The sequence below is a fragment of the Tenrec ecaudatus genome, chromosome 6, assembly GCF_050624435.1.
Source record: "Tenrec ecaudatus isolate mTenEca1 chromosome 6, mTenEca1.hap1, whole genome shotgun sequence".
NCBI lineage: Eukaryota > Metazoa > Chordata > Mammalia > Afrosoricida > Tenrecidae > Tenrec > Tenrec ecaudatus.
The window spans coordinates 88,510,188-88,527,433 of record NC_134535.1 but is presented as its reverse complement, the minus strand read 5'-3'; positions in this window follow the sequence as shown (position 1 = coordinate 88,527,433).

Here is a 17,246-nt window from a genome sequence, read left to right as displayed (position 1 = left end):
GTGACCCCTGTGAAAGGATCGTTCGACCCCCAAAGGGGTCGCGTGACCCACAGGTTGAGAACCACCGCTCCAGCTATCGGTGAATGTACCTCATTTTCCAAGAGCGTAATACATTCGAGGGTGCTCATCTGCCCTACTTTCGACTTCAGCAAGCAGGACAGTAACTCAGGTCTGCAGTGGAGCCCGAGAAGCAAGACCACCCGCAGCGGCCTGTTGCTAGAGAAGACTGCAAAGAGATCTCGGTGCTCTCGCAGGCGTGGGTTGACGTCACCCCACGTCATCATAAAGTAGTTGTCTGCTCTTAAGAAGTGGTGAATTCTGCGTAAGCGAACGTGTCAAAGGAAGGGAATGTGGGCACCGTGTCCTTTCCTCCCGAGGACCCTACCGCTCCAGTGTAACGAAGGAAGCACACACTGCACGCGGGGTTCGAACGCGAGCGAAGATGGGCAGCCCTAGACTAGGTTTCTCCCTTCACAAAGACATTTAATCCAGGTGACATGTTCAAAATCATGGAATGCTCTATGAAGTATGTCAATATGACGCCGCAGCATTAGAGGGGGCGGTCAAGACAGTTCAGACCCTACAGATCCCTGTAGTTCACAGGTGTGCCACACGGAATACATAGGACCTTTGTGCGTGTGTGACACTTTTACCAACATACAGTTTACGTCTCATACAATTCAATGGTTCAGACTATTAAGAGTTTCACTGTTTTTATTTTGTGATGCAAGAATAGGAATCCAGGGTGGACGATACCTTCAGGACCAGGGGTGTGAGGGGCGATGCTGGGAGAGTGGAGGGTGAGTGGGTTGGAAAGGGGGAACTGATTACAAGGATCCATATGTGACCTCCTCCCTGGGAGATGGACAGCAGAGAAGGGTGGGAAGGGAGACTCCGGATAGGGCAAGATATGACAAAATAACAATGTATAAATTACCAAGGGCTCATGAGGGAGGGGGTAGCGGGGAGGGAGGGGAAAAAAAAAGAGGACCTGATGCAAAGGGCTTAAGTGGAGAGCAAATGCTTTGAGAGTGATTGGGGCAAAGAATGTAGGGATGTGCTTTATACAATTGATGTATGTATATGTGTGGATTGTGATAAGAGTTGTATGAGCCCCTAATAAAATGTAAAAAAAGAAAAAAAAAGAATGGGAACTTTCAATGACCTCATTAGTAAAGTTTCAGAAAAGCATGACAAAGTGTTATCAATGGCATTAAAGATCAATCTGCAAATTGAGCTTCCAGGTGACCTTGCAGCTTTTCAAAGGACCAAGCTGCATAAAACAAAAGAGGATGGGAAGGGGAGGCAGCTAAGTGGGAAGAAAGGAGAGGAATCAGGGGTAGGGGTGGGGGGGGCCTCTAAGCCTCTGGCTGCTCAGCAGAGGCGCTGTGTGATGACACTCAGCTCGGGGAGGGGGCAGGGTAAGAAGTCCTAGAGTTTGGATTTTCTGGTCTGGAGGACATGGTCTGCTGGCAGCTTCTAGCTGCCTGTGCTCAGGTGAAGATCAGCAGGTAAGCCCTGGGGAGCAGATGGGGAGGGTGCATGGTGTGAGATGCACTCGTTGTCCCAGGGACCGTTTTATTCCCATTTCACCCACTCCTCCCCACCCCCCAATTTGGAGCTCCCCTCCCTCATTTCTATCTAAATCGTCACCTCCTTCCTAAGTAATGAATGTTTACTCAAAACAAGGAAGGAGCCCTGGTGCCATGTGGGTGCCAAAGGCCTTGGGCTGTTAACCCAGCAGCAGCTTTTGGGGAGAGAAAGGAGGCGCTCTGCTCCCCTCAGATGTGCTGCCTTGGAAGCCCACAGGGGCAGCTCGGCTGTGTCCTACCAGGTCGTTGGGAGTCAGATTCAACTTGAAAGCAGCAAGTTTGTGTTTTAGGTATCAAAACAAAGAGATACAAGTTTTTTCACCTCAATGTAGGAAAACCACTGAGCTATTTTCACATTTATCCGAACCTAATGGCTATAGCGAAACTTGTGGCCATTCTCCTGGTTTTTCACTTTAAACTATGCAGGGCCTTTGATCCAGGAATCCCATCGCTAAGCAATGACCTTAGGTTTTGCAAAAGTGGGTCAAGTCAAGATACCTGTATACAAATGTTCTTTACAGCATTTACTATGTTCAAAACAACAATAAAGTAGAACCACCAGCGAAGTGGAAACAGTTTTTAGTAGGGGAGTTAAGTAATTATGATCTGTTAATGAGACAGAATGGCACAGGTGCCTGTAAAAAGGAGGCCAGTTTATGGAAAAGGATCTCGAAGCTCCTAGTCCAGTGGTTCGCAGCCTTCCTCATGCCGAGACCCTTTCACACAGTTCCTCATGTGGTGGGGACCCCCAACCATAACGTTGTTTTCATTGCTACTTCATCACCGTCATTGCTACTGTTATGAATCATCATGTAAATATCTGATACGCAGGATATATTTTCGTTGTTACAAATTGAACATAATTAAACATAATTAAAGCATAGTGATTAATCACAAAACAATATGTAATTATATATTGGGAAATATTTATGTGTTTGCCGATGGTCTTAGGCAACCCCTGTGAAAGGGTCGTTCGACACCCCCCCCACCCAGGGATCACAACCCACAGGTTGAGAACCACTGCTTTAAAGGATCCCTGCACATGGCTAAATACTTGACTATCAGCTGAAATGTTGGCAGTTTGAACCCACCTGGGGGCGTCTTGGAAACTAGACTGGCAATCTGCTTGTACACCCTCTGCAGCACTTCTCTGTGCACGCCGAGCAGCCATGAGTTAATGGCACCCACCACCAACCTTTTCCAATGGGCTGGGACCTCCCGGAGAGCTCCTGGCATGAAGAAAGTGAGTCTCCTCAGTACTGCAGGGCTGCAGGGGGACAAGGAGCTGGGAATAACTTCCTCACCGCTCCAAAAAAGAGACGATGAACGAACAGTGTTAAATCTTATATTTCTATATACATCTTAATGTTTGTAAACATATATTTAAGGTTTTTATTTTCCTATCCCTGATGATCATGGAGCTATTTCTATAATATGGAAAGCTACAAAGAGGAAAAATGTGTATATCAGCAATAATAACATTCACTGAAAATGCTAACATAAGAAAATTATTTCAGTCTAATCTATCAATTTTTTAAATCTTCAAGTCGCATTCAGAAGAATTCAAGTTAGCTAGCTACATTATAACTGGATTACCATTTATGCGTTTTAATGCTTTAAATGAGTACTTTGATTCAGGTTTGGAATTTTAAGTTGTTTTAAAAAATGTTGTTATTTTAAAACATTGTTGCAGTGGGTTCATTTTCTTGTCTCCTTTCATCCTAGTGTATTTATTCTCGATTGCTCCTCCACTTTGTTTATAGAAATTGTGCTTTCAGGCACCTCTGTTTAGGGTACCAAATGGATATGATTCAGAATTTTCTTTGGTATGGATTTTCCTTCTTTCTTTTTTCATGAGATGCATTTCACCGCATCAAAGCATCACAGACCAGTCTAAGGAATCATCTAGTCTGCAGCTGGACACCTCTTAGATCTTACTCATCAGCCTATTGAACTCTTCCCTTTTCAGAAACATATATCCAAAAGGTGTAGCAAGCCTTGTTTTAACTGCCCTGGCTTTCTAAATTAAAGCAGCTGAATTTGATGCAAGTTCAGTGTTGTTTCCTTTAAGAATTAGCTCATCTTTCTGGGCTTGAGACATACGACAAGCAACACCTGGCCTCATCCAAGCCCTCTGGATGGATTTGTCACCTAAGAAGTTATGGATTTCAACAAGCAATCCATTCTCCCCTGAATCTCCACGTTGATGAGGAGGTGAGCATCCACAGACGTCACCTTGTATCAGAAGTCCACTGAGACACCCTTGGTCATATTCTGGTCAGGATTACAGACAGTGAGAACTGCAGCCAGTTTCTCTGCACCCCCCAACCCCAGGGCAACTCAAAGCCTCCTTTTAGTACCAAGGAGACAGAGGTCTGCTTTGATGAAGCCCCTCTGCAGGGTTCCCCTGGGGCCCTTCACAAAGTGTGTGCCCCTCCAGGGAGATGCCCCCATTCTCTGGAATGTGGATGGTCTGGTTGCTGAGAATGGTCTTCATTTTGGCAGTAGATGCAGCCTCTTCGATATGACTTTTGTGCCGTGGAATCTTTTTAAAGGCAGCTTGTTGGTTTCATGTAACCTCATCCTTGAAGAGGTAGAGATTTAGCTAACCTAGTTTAAGAAATCTAGAATAGAGTTACCTGACCAATCAACTGAAAGAGATTGATATTTGTGCCCATTCCAAAGAAAGGTGACCCAACAGAAGGCAGAAATGATCATACTATAAAAATATCACAATGTAAAATATAAGTAAATATTATACAAGTAATATTGTATAAATTAAAGTTTACTGCAGATAATTACAAACAATGGATGTGGCAGTACATCAACAGAGAGCTGCCAGACATTTAAGCCAGATTCAGGAGAAGATAGGGATCGAGGGACATCATTGCTGACATCAGATAGATCTTGACAGAAAGCAGGGACTATCAGAAAAGTGTTTACTTGTGTGTCATTGACTATGCAAAGTGTATACCATAACAAACTTGAATGACATTGCAATGAGTAGGAATTCTAGAACACGTCCTCATGCTCATGTGCAACCTGCACACAGACCAGGTAACGGCACAAGAGAGCACTCTGTGGCGTAAAATCAAGAAAGTTGTGCATCAGAGTTGTATACTTTCTGCATCCTTACTCAAGCTGAATGCTGAGCAAGTAAGCTGAGGCGCTAAATGATCGGACGAAGAAGGCAAAAATTGCTACAGTGCATTTGCCTGCTAAAATGATCCAGTTGTTACAGTTGGGTGCCGTTGAATCCACTCTGACTCAGTGACCCTATAGACGCTCTATCCTATAGAATGAACCACTGCCTAGTCCCGATCGTGCCTCACAAGCTTTCCTACATCTGAGTGCATTATTGTAGCTACTGTGAAAACCATCTCCCTGAGGAGGGTCCTTTTTGTTTGCTGACCCTCTCCTTCACCAAGTGTGAGGTCCCTTTCCAGGCTCTAGTCTCTCCTGACAACATGACCCAAAGCATCACGGGAGACAGACCATCTCAGGAGCATTCTGGCTGTACTTCCTCCAGACCGATTTTTCTTCTGGTTCCCCTGGCCGTCCATAGTACTCTCAATTCTTCAACACCACCGTCACTCAAACGCATCAAGTCTTCTCTGGACTTTCTTATTCATTGTCCAGCGTTCACACACAGAGGAGGCGATTGAGCATGCCGTGACGTGGGTCAACGGCTCCTTAGTCCTTAAAGTGACAATGTGATACTGCAAGAAAGAGCAGAGAGATGAGTGGAGCAAGGCCTTTGACTAGGTGAGGGCGTGGATGCCAGGGTACAAGTGGCAGGGCTGATTTTGAGTGGGAAGAAACGTGATGACAGTGGGTTTAGGTATATGACATTAGTGACGTTTCTCACAGGGTATAAACCTTCTCTTTCATTGCGTTCTGGGTGTTCCACTTCTAGGACTCTAGTTTCCCTGCCCCCTTGTCTGGTCAACTTTGCTCGCGTATCATTTTTGTTATTTTGGTCTCATGCACTCTGTTTCTTTAGTGCAGCACTCTGCTCATCGATAATATCCTTCACTTTGCTGCTTGGTAATTTCACTAGAAGGTGATTGACAGGGACAGGCTCAGTTCTAGGTTTTAAGAGCGTCTTAGGACTGAGGTTTCAGGACGTCTTCTGTTTCGGTTTGCCTGGCTTTTTAAAAAAGCAAAACTGGAGTTGTGCTCTACATCTGCTCCGACTCTCTCTGGGCCCCTGTGCTGTGACCCTGGCTGGAGCACTGAGTGGGGGTGCTGGTAGGGGGCCAACACGAGCTCTCTGGTCTCAGCAGAGCAGAGGCTGTGGCTCAGGGAAGCACTCAGCCCTGTGCAATCATTTCTTCTCTGAGACTTTAGTTTCTTTCTTTCCCTCTTGCTCCCGATCAGCAGAGACCAATAGCTGGGACTCAGCTTTCTGCACGCAAACTAAAAAAAACAAAACAAAACATTTTATTGGAGGCTCATATAGCTCTTATCACAATCCATCCACACATCCATCCGTTGTGTCAAACACATTTGTACATATGTTGCCATCATCATTTTCAAAATATTTTCTTTCAACTTGAGCCTTTGGTATCAGCTCATTTTCCCCTCTTTCCCACCCTCCCTCCATTATGAACCCTTGATCATTTATCATTTTTTCTATGTCTTCTACTGACCAATGTCTCCTCTTCACCCACTTTTCTGTTGTCCATCCCCATGGGAGGGGGTTATATGTAGATCATTGTGATCAGTCCCATTTCTCTCCTTACCTTCCCCCCCGGTATCCCTACTCTCATTATTGGTCTTAAGGGGTTTATCTGTCACAAATTCCCTGTGTTTTCCAGTTCTTATCTGTACCAGTGTACATGCTCTGGTCTAGCTGGATTTGTAAGGTAGAATTGGGTTCATGATAGTGGTGGGGGGAGCATTAAAGAACTTGAGGAAAGTTATTGGTGCTACAGTGCACCCTGACAGGCTCTTCTCTTCTTTGTGACCCTTCTGTAAGGGAATGTCCAATTGTCTACAGATGGGCTTTGGGTCTCCACTCTGTACTCCCCTCCTTCACAATGATATGATATTTTGTTCTGGATTTTTGATGCTTTATACCTGATCCTTTTCACACAGACTGGGGTACTTCTTCCAAGTGGGCTTAGTTGTTGCTCAGCTAGATGGCCGCTTTTTGTCTTCAAGCCTTTAAGACCCCAGATACTATATCTTTTGATAGCCAGGCACCATCAGCTTTCTTCATCACATTTGCTTATGCATCCATTTATCTTCAGCGTTAATGTCAGGAAGATGAGCATCATAGAAACCAGATTAGAACAAAGTATTCTTGCATTGAGGGAGTACTTGAGTAGAGGCCCAATATCTGTCTGCTACCTTAATACTAAACCTATAAATATATGTCCATAGATCTATTTCCCCATCGTCATATGTAAATATATTTGCATATGTACATGCCTTTATTTAGACCTCTATAAATGCCCTGCCTCCTAGTTCTTTCCTCTATTTTCTTTTACTTTTTTCTTGTCCCACTATTATGTTCGGCCTTCATTCGGGTTTCAGTAATTCCTCTCAGCTACATTGCCCTTGATCAGGCCCCACCAGCTGTCCTATGTCCTCCTCACCATCAATTTTAGATCACTTGTTGTTCCCTTGTCCCTGGGTTGGTTTACAACCCTTTTCCTTTCCCCTGCCTCCTCCTCTCCTGGATCCCTCAGGAACTATTAGTCCCGTTGTTTTCTCCTCTGGATTGTTTATCCCGCCTATCTTATCTAGATAGACATGCAGAGAAAATAATAAGCACAAAAACAAGACAGAGCAAAACAATAACAGCACGCAAACTTTTAAGACCCCAGACACTGCTCATTTTACTAGGATGCAGAGCATCAAATTTGTGTACCCTATTATATTGACTGAGTTGTCACTTGAGACTAAGATCCTGGGGCTTCAAACTCAGAAAATCCATCTCCCAGAAAACAAGGCATTTGTTAATGTCTGAGCGTTCTCTGTAAGTGTGTCTTTTATGAATAGCTATGCCTCCACAGCATTTCCATGTTTCACACACTTCTATCTACACACACACACACAACACACACACACACAGAGGATATCACACCTGTACCTACACATATTTACATACCTGTATGCATTCATACGTGACCAGACACTATCCTCCCATCGTTGTTGGTGTTCTGCCAACTGGCATATGTTAAACAAATCTGCTACTTTCTACTTCTTGAACAGTATGTTCCAAGTGACAGCAGTCTGCTGTTACACATGTGTTCACATGTACACATGTGAAACATCATGTGTAGTATGGCCCCATAAACTCCTGTGCCATCTCATGGTTACTTAGCTCAAATGCCTAATTACCATGAGACGTTATTAAAAAGGTAGCGCCGTCGATGGATGAGAAGGATATTTCAAGTACTGAAGTCGGACTCAGAACCAAGGAATATATTTAGATGGCACATGAACAGGCCTTAAAAAGGAATGTTATTTGTCTTAGGTTAGCAAGTATTTTTTTGAAACATAGTAAAGTTTTGAAGTGTTTGGTGATGTCTCATATTTCCAGAAACATGTTCACTAGAAGAAATCTTGGAATGAAAGGCCTCCGTTACAAATATAACCAGCTCACCTTCCCCCCCCCACCCATCCCGCACTCCCCAGAAAGTTGTGCAGGGAGGGGTCTTTTGCTTGGACTTGCTGCTGTTGCCAGCTCTTGCCCCTCTTCCTTTTTGGTACGAGAACTCATCCATAAGAAGATGACGGCCTTATTAACATTTCCATATATGTTTACCGTGCGTGTGAGGGTGAGAGGTGGGAAGCTTTAGGCCAAAGCTAGAATTAGTCCTATGAAGTGTGTGCTTGTTTGGACCCTGGGCCACTCCTGCCCTCACACGGTGCCAGTACATTCTCCAGGCAGCTGCATCACCCCACTCCGTTTCTAGCCCGCTCCTATAAAATTCCACGCCAGGGTACAAACCACAGGCCTCTCTTTCTTGGGTTTTCATGCAAACACCATTTTAGAAGAAAGTTTAAATGTCAAACCTGCAAGTCTTTCAAACAGAGGAGGCTTCATCTCATTCAGTTCACAACATGCCAAAATACTCTGCGGCAAGCACTCAAAGTTTAGTAGTGGCGGGTAAATTCCAGAGGCGGGCGGGGGATTGAAATTGCTGTGTTGGAGGAATGGGATAAAAGATGACACAGCGAGCCCCTCATACACGTTTCCAGGAGAGACCTAGAGGACCCGGGTCTGGACATCGCCTTAATGGCTGCTTCATGCAGATCAGTAAACAAACCCGGTTCCCTCATCATGTAAAGCACCCAACACTGATCCAGCCAGGCATGGATGTGAAATGCGGATCCTGACAGACATTTATGAATATGCACATAGAACACGCTGCAGGAAGGAGTTAGTGTCTTTCTTCAATTATTTCGTATGTACACATTCCAGAGTAAACAAAGACACAGTCAGTGCTCGGTCGTCTGAGCAATAGAAAGCGCATTTGTAAGCAGCCCTGGACAGCAGGGGAAGCTTCCTGCAGGCTTTGAGGGGGACATCCTTCGCCAACAGATGTTTATTGATAACAGGAGGCAGGAAGCTCTATGGCATGTGTCTACCTTCAAAGGGTTTAACAGTCTGATAAAGCGCTTTAGGAGATTTTGGTCACCAGGAAATTGAAGAGAACTTTGCAGAGCTATACGAGAATGGTATAAAACTGGAAAGAGGCAAGAGAAGGTCAAGTGTTGTATTTAAAAATTATAAATGAAAACTATTATTAAATTAAATTATTATTAAAAATTATTATCTATGCAATCTGAAAAAGTCTCAAGGAACCAACACAGGCAAACAAATGGCAATTTTATGCCTTCACCTAGAGCAAGTGGTTCTCAACCTGTGGGTTGCGACCCCTTTGGGGATTGAAGGACCCTTTCACAGGGGTCCCCTGATTCATAACAGTAGCAAACTTACAGTTATGAAGTAGCAACGAAAATAATTTTATGGTTGGGGGGGGCACCACCACATGAGGAACTGTATTAAAAGGTCTCGGCATGAGGAAAGTTGAGAACCACTGACCCAGAGTATCCTAAATTATGAGATATGTTCCATTGAACTTGAAAAATATTGGGTGAAAGCTTTGGATCCCAATATATGCTTGCGCTTTCACCTGAGACAGTTATATATGTATGTGCTGAGTTCATGAACTCTGTATTTTTTTCAACCCCACATAGTTCTCGTATCATGGTTCAGGGGTTAGAACTTTTACACACCTAACTTCTGGAATAGGATTGAATCTGCTGCTAGGACTCAATTTGTCCTGAATTGAAACTATCTTTCTGTGTAGCATGATGCTTGTTATGCTTGGTAGAGGGCACTAGAAAGGTTGACTGACACCTGACTCTCTTGCTTATGTGTTCAGTTAATACAGCATCTTCCTGATGTCAGCTAAGAATACTTTCATAGTTCATCCCATAGCAGCTTCTTATTTATATGAATCTTATCTACTCCCTGTAGCTGTAAGGTACTGCTTGTTGGTGACAGAGAGTTACATGTTACCGTATTTCAGAATGAGAATGCTACTTTCATTCCAGTTCCTTTCAGTCTAATGTACTCCTGGGTGTGTGTGTGTGTGTGGGGGGGTATGTGTGTGTGATTGACTGTCTGCTTGGCATGAATCTCTCTCTGACATGTGAATGTTTTCTTTGACGATAAATATAGGCACTTCTCTCCAGGCAGCATTGGAGTCCCTGGGTAGTGCAAATAGGTAATGCACTCAGCTAACCAAAAGGTCAGAGGTTCGAGTATGCCCCAAGACACCTCAGATGCAAGGCCTGGTGATCTACTCCTGAAAAATCAGCCACAGTTCCGTGGCACATGTGGTGTCCCCATGAGTCGAAGTCAACTTGATGGCAACTGGTAGAAGGCATTATCTGGCGAGAAGGGAGTCACATTGCTTTGCTTCTTCTTGCACTGATTTTTATTATTGTGGCAAATAATATTAGTTTTCGATTTATGGAAGGGATACAAGTTTTTTAAAACATCTACTTAAGAGAACAGTTCATTAGTTCACTATATCGGTGTAACATGAGCATGGTGGCTTAGGACAGAACAGTGATTGACTAGGAGTCTATGGGTGGTTGTGTTCCACTGGGCTGTTCTGCTTCTCCCCGTGGCATCTGCCCTGGGGCTTGTGAGCTTGGCTGAGGCTAGAATGTCAGAGATGACTTTGTTCAAATGTCAGGCCACAAAGCTGGTGTGACTGGAGTAGTTGCTGTTGGCTAAGTGGTGCTCTCTCTCTCTCTGTATTGTCACCTATCATCCCCTAATCTGCCCTGGACTTTTTCATGCTATGCTCAGTATGAAGAGTCAGAGAGAACGCTGCAAAGTCATTGGAGGCCTGGACCTGGACGTTACACGGCATCATTCTTGCCACTTTTAATGGATCAAAGCAAATCACAGGACCAGTTAGATTCACTCACTCACTCACTCACTCACTCACTCACTCACTCACTCACTCACATACTCACATACTCACATACTCACTCACGCACTCACTCACTCACACTCACTCACACACTCACGTACTCATTCACTCACTCACTCACTCACACACTCACTCACGCACTCACACACTCACTCCACTCATTCACACACTCACTCACACACTCACTCACTCACTCACTGCAATTGGGTTGGTTCTGATACACACCTACTCCCATATTTTGGGGAGGGGCTACATGTGTGGTTAGGAGTGAGGGGATTTTGTTTTTAAGTAAAGAAAAAAAATTTTTGTTGTTGTTTGAAACTAGGTCATGTCACCAAAGAATTTAAATCAGTTTCAATTTTACTTTTCCTCATTTTACATATAACCACTCAGATCAGTGTTTAGATCAGATGCATAAGGAGACCGGAAAGGTCGTAATAGGGCAGGTTGCAGCAGATGTGGCAGAAAGTGTGAGGTTGCTATTTACATGACTTGTGTTTGGAAGATGCTTTATTAAGTTAGCACCTAAATATTGTAATTGGTCAGTGAGTTGAGCTCTTTTAGTGCCTGTACATACTAGCACAGTACAGGCAAAATGAGAGATAACACAGGATCCAAACGGCCTGGGGTCTAGTGAGGGAGAAGACTATGTAAAGAACCATTTATAGTGTGTCGTAGTAAAAGAGTTAAAACACAGAGTTCAGGCATTTTCTGCACAAATTTGAGTGCAAATGTATCTTTCCAGGCTGATGATTTTTATCAGATTCTCAAACAAGTGTGAGACCTAAATGGACCTAAAATGCACTGAAAAAATAAAGGGATGCAGTGGTGTGGAACCGAGAGATCCAATCTCCTAACCTAACTTCAGTGGTCAGGAAAAGCCTTCCCAGAAGCAGGGACCTCAACAGAAAACGAAAAAGGCTTCCATGACACGGGGAACAAGTCATTCATTCATGTAATGAATGTTTACTGAGGGCTGTGTCAATTAAGTAAAGCTTAACATGGGGAACAATTCATCCCTTTAATGAGTGTTCATTGAAGGCTCTGTCAATTAAGTAAACCGTAACATATGCACTTTTTACAAAAACCACTTAGAAGGCCAGGGAATCCCAGGATGTAAAATATGGACTCTGAGCCCCCAACAAAATCTAGCTGTCTTTCAAATGTGTGCAACGCCCTCACTGCAGGTGTGGGTGAAAAGAGAGGGCTGACCTAAGTAAACTTTGGAGAATGTGGCTAACGGAGGCGGCCATTCCACCTTATTCTAATTGATTTCGTTGTCCCCATACAGTGAGGGTTCTCAGTTCTGATACTGCCTTATGCGTACACCAGAATAGAATGATGCAGCAAGCGAAAGCAGGTGTTTGTACATTCTACTGCCTTCTAGGTGACTCCAACTGAAGGGACAGGGTAGAACTGCCCCTGTGGGTTTCTGAGATTGTAACTTCAAAAATAAAATCATTTTATTGGGGGCTCATACAACTCTTGCCACCATCCATCCATCCATCCATCCATCCATTTTGTCAAGCACATTTGTGCATTTGTTAACATCATAATTTAAAAAACATTTTCTTTCAACTTGAGCCCTTGGTATCAGCTCCTCATTATATTTCTTCCCTCCTACACCCTCCTTCCCTCATGAACTCTTGATAATGTATAATTATTATTAGTTTTCCATGTCATATACTGACCGATGTCTCCCTTCACCCATTTTTCTGTTGTTCATCCCCCTGGGAGGGGGTTATATATAGATCATTGTGATCAGTTTCTCCTTTCTTCCCACACCTTCCCCTTCTCCTCCTGGTATCGCTACTCACATTATTGGTCCTGAGGGGTGTATCTGTGCTGGATTCCCTGTGTTTCCAGTTCTGATCTGTACCAGGGTGCATCCTTTGGTCTAGCCAGATTTGTAAGGTAGAATTGGGATTATGATAGTGGCAGGGAGGAAGCATTAAAGAAGTAGAGGAAAGTTGTATGTTTCATTGGTGCTATACTGCACCCTGACTGGTCACTCCTCCCCACAACCCTTCTGTAAGGGGATGTCCAGTTGCCCACAGATGGGCTTTGGGTCCCCAATCTGCACTCCCCCTTATTCACAATGATATGTTTTGTTCTTTGATGCCTGATACTTGATCCTATCGACACCTCGTGATCACAGGTTGGTGTGTTTCTTCCATGTGGACTTTGTTGCTTCTGAGCTAGATGGCCGCTTGTTTATCTTCAAGATGCTATATCTTTTGATAGCCAGGCACTATCAGCTTTTTTCATCACATTTGCTTATGCACCCACTTTGTCTTCAGTGATATTGCCTAGGGGGAAGGTGAGCATCATGGAATGCCAGGTTAATTGAACAAAGTGCTCTTGTGTTGAGGGAGTACTTGAGTAGAGGCCCAATGCCCATCTGCTACCTTAATACTAAACCTATAAATATGTGTCCATAGATCTATTTTCCCATCATCATATATAAATATATTTACATATGTACATGCCTGTATTTAGACCGCTGTAAATGTCCTTTGCCTCCTAGTTCTTTCCTCTATTTTCTTTTACTTTCCTGTTGTCCCACTATCATGCTCAGCCTTCATTTGAGTTTCAGTTAATTCCTGTAGGTTACATTGTCCTTGATCAAGCCCTACCAGGCCTCCTACACCCTTCTCACCATTGATTTTGGATCACTTGTTGTTCCTTGTCCCTGAGTTTGTTAACACCTACTTATTTCCCCCTGCCTCCCCATCTCTCAAATCACTCCAGACCTTCAGTCCCATTGTTTTCTCCTCTGGATTGTTTATCCCGCTTATTTTATCTAGATAGACCTGCAGAGATAATAAGATGCACAAAGAACAAGATAGAGCAAAATAAAAGAAAACAACAATAAACAACAACAACAACAACAAAAAGTCTATAAGTAGTTCAAGGTCTGTTTGTCGACCTTTAGGAGTGTTTTCTGGTCGAGTCTGATGGGATGCCAGGCCGTAACCCCAAAGTCTATTTTTGGTATTCCCTGGGGACTTCATTGCCCTGCTCCCCTTGCTGTTCTGTTGCACACCCTTAGTGTTTCACCTCGGTGTGGTGGGGTCAGATTGAGTGCAATTTCTGCACTGTGTCTCCATTGTTGTTTCCCCATAGTGCTACGGATCAGTGAGGGATGTTGTGTCTCATAGTGGAGCCGGCTATATGGTCCTCTCTGTGTGGTTGCTCTGAGCAGGAATATCATCTTCCAGGCTTGGTGGGCCAGGATGTGCTCCATTCTCTCTTCCTCTCTCTTTATTTGCTCCCGTGTGCTCTGATCAGGCATGGCCCTCTCCCTGAGCTATAGCTTCAGTGTTGTCCTCTGAAGTGAATTCTTTTGTGGGGAAGGGGGGCTATCCACGTAGTTGGGATTGGGGCCGGAGATTGTAACTCTCAAGGAGAGTTGAAAGCTTCATCTTTCTCTTATGGAGTAGCTGGTGGTTTCTAACTGCCGACCTTGCAGTTAGCAAGCCAGTGTATCACCCACTACGCCACCAGAACCCCTTCAGATACTCTTACCACTCCTTTCACATAGGCAGAAATTGCGGCTCAAAGAGCTGGAATGGGAGTTTGCTCCCATTTTCTCGGGCAGCTATAACAAAACAACACCCACTAGGTGACTCATAGGAACAGATATTTATTAACTCGCAGTTCTAGAGGTTAGAAATCCTAATCAAAATCATCCCAGGGAAAGTATTTCCAAGTGTCTAGGGGAAGATGCTTTCTTCGCTCTGTCGGCTCCTTTTGGGCACTTTTGGCTTATGGCTGTGTCTTCACATGGCCGTCTGCCTTGTTATCTGGTGCTGCTGCGACAAACATGGATGGTTTCTAAAAACAGAACTATCTGCTCTTGCAAGTTGTCTTGTTTGCTGTTGCGAGTCAGCTAAAGGGTCCTGGCTCATAGAGACCCCACGTGCAGGAGAATGACCCTGCTTGGTCCTGCACCGCCCTCCTGATTACGCTCACAGCTGTGTTCTTGGTTGCACTCGCAGTGGCATGTTGTCACCGTGTATCGGTAAGGGACTTCCTCCTTTTTGCTATCCCTCCACTTTACCAAGCACGATGCCCTTTCTCAGGGACTGGTCTCTCTTGATAGCACGACCAACGTACGCGAGAGGAAGCCTTGCTTTCCTTGCTTGTTTGTTATGAGGTGCCTGCAAGTCGGTTCCAACTCAGAGCTGCCCGTGCACATCAGGACGCAGCCTTGTCCAGCCCTGCACATGCCCACTCTTGCTGTGCTGAGCCCGTCATCGCAGGCATTGTGTCAATCCATCTTGTCAATGGTCTTCCTCTTCTTCATGACCTGTTTTACCTTACCAAGCACGGTGTCCTTTCTAGGGATTGATCTCTCTTGAGAAGTCTGAATTCAGGGCACCAGCTCCAGGGGAAGGCTCTATCTCTCTGTTGGCCCTGAGAAAAAGTCCCTGTCTTCTCTCAACATCTGGGGGCCTGACATTCCTTAGAGATATCTTCGGAATGTCTGGATATCAATCTTCTTTTGGGTCTAGGATGTTCTCAGCACAGGGATCCTGGGTCCAAAGAACACACTGTTCCTGGCTCTTCTTCGTTGGTCAGACTCAGGTCCCTCCCATCTCGGCTTGCTTGATTCATCTCCTATTTACCTAAAAAAGGAGTGGACTCAAAATACCACCTAATTCTGTGGAATGCATTCGGACTTTTTAACATAACTGTCTTCAGTCCTGCCTCATGAATATCATAGAGGTTAGACTCTAGGGCACAGCAGATTATTATATCAGACCACGAAGTGAAGGTAATTGTATAGCACCGGGAATCACGGCCTATCCAGATCAACATTTCTTATATCTGTCTTCCCATGTCTCTTCTCTCTTTTAAGGGTACCACTCAAATTGGATTAGGACTTACCCTTCTCTAGTGTGACCTTATCTTAACAACCACCCTCAAACATCTTTTCAAAACAAAGTTGTATTCCCAAGTGCCAGGATTTTGGACTTCAGCATATCTTTTTCGGAGGAGGCAAGTCAATCCTTAACAGATTTGGTGCTAACCGGAGAGTGAGGACTGATCATAAATGTGCAAAAGGAAGATTTTTCTTTAAGGTGGAAAGAAATCATTTGGGGAAAAGCTGGTTCATCTTTGAAGTCACTGCTAAGCCTGAGAAGAGGTAGTCAAGTCAATCTACCACAAATGGAAAGTGGCCCCGGGCCAGGATAGCAGCTATCTGAAGTCACTGCTGAGACTCTCATAATCCAAAACCACACGGAACACGCCCCAGAGTTACAAAATGCATGCGCTGGGTGACTACCTACAGGCTCCTATTTTATAGAGAGGCCTTGAAGCACCATCTATAACCTTAAAGATTGGGTTGATTTTTTTTTTTTTTTGATCCTGGTAAAAGGTAAGTTTTGAGTTAGCTGAGTAGGGATCTGGGACCTCATTTATTTGTATATATCCCGACAGGAGAGAATCACAAAGATTAAGGTTTGATTAAAAGGGGCAAGCTCCTACCAGATTTTATGGGAGGATTATGTGAATGAAGGAGAATTGTGTGAACAGGAAGGAGACCTTCAGGCTGGACTTATTTCCAGCTCCATGGGGAATGTCGGGATCCGTGTTTACTCTAAGGACCATTCAGGAACTGCTGAAATTCCTTTAATGTTCATAGTGGGGGCCCAGGGGGATCCATTATTTCAGGTTTCATAATGATACTGCTAGGGACAAGCAGAACATTTATGGGCTCTCTCACTTCATCACAGAAAGTCTCTCTGGCACCTCTTCATGACTGCTGTTCTCCTGGGCATCCTGGCGCTCCATGCCCTGGGCTTGGGAGGCTCCCCATTACCTGCACATTTTGGCATGAACGGAGGTTGCACTGAGGTGTGTTGGAGAGGCGACCCATCCCAATGCTGCTGAGTTTTAACCCCATCCTCTCATCCCTATGCCCAGAAAAGCATCCCCCTAATTCCTCTAATTAGGCCTTGGGTGTTTTATGATGCGGCTGACGTTTTTCTTTGACAGGCAGTATTGTCACACGGAACGGTCTGCGCCCTTCTGTGTCACTCTTCATAACAGCAATAGCTTACACGAGGCCTAGGGTGTCACAAACATGTGTGCATGGCACTATTCTACCAGTCCCAAACCGGTCAAGGTCACAGACCACGTGCCAGAGGAAGGAAGATGTGAGCACATTGTTATA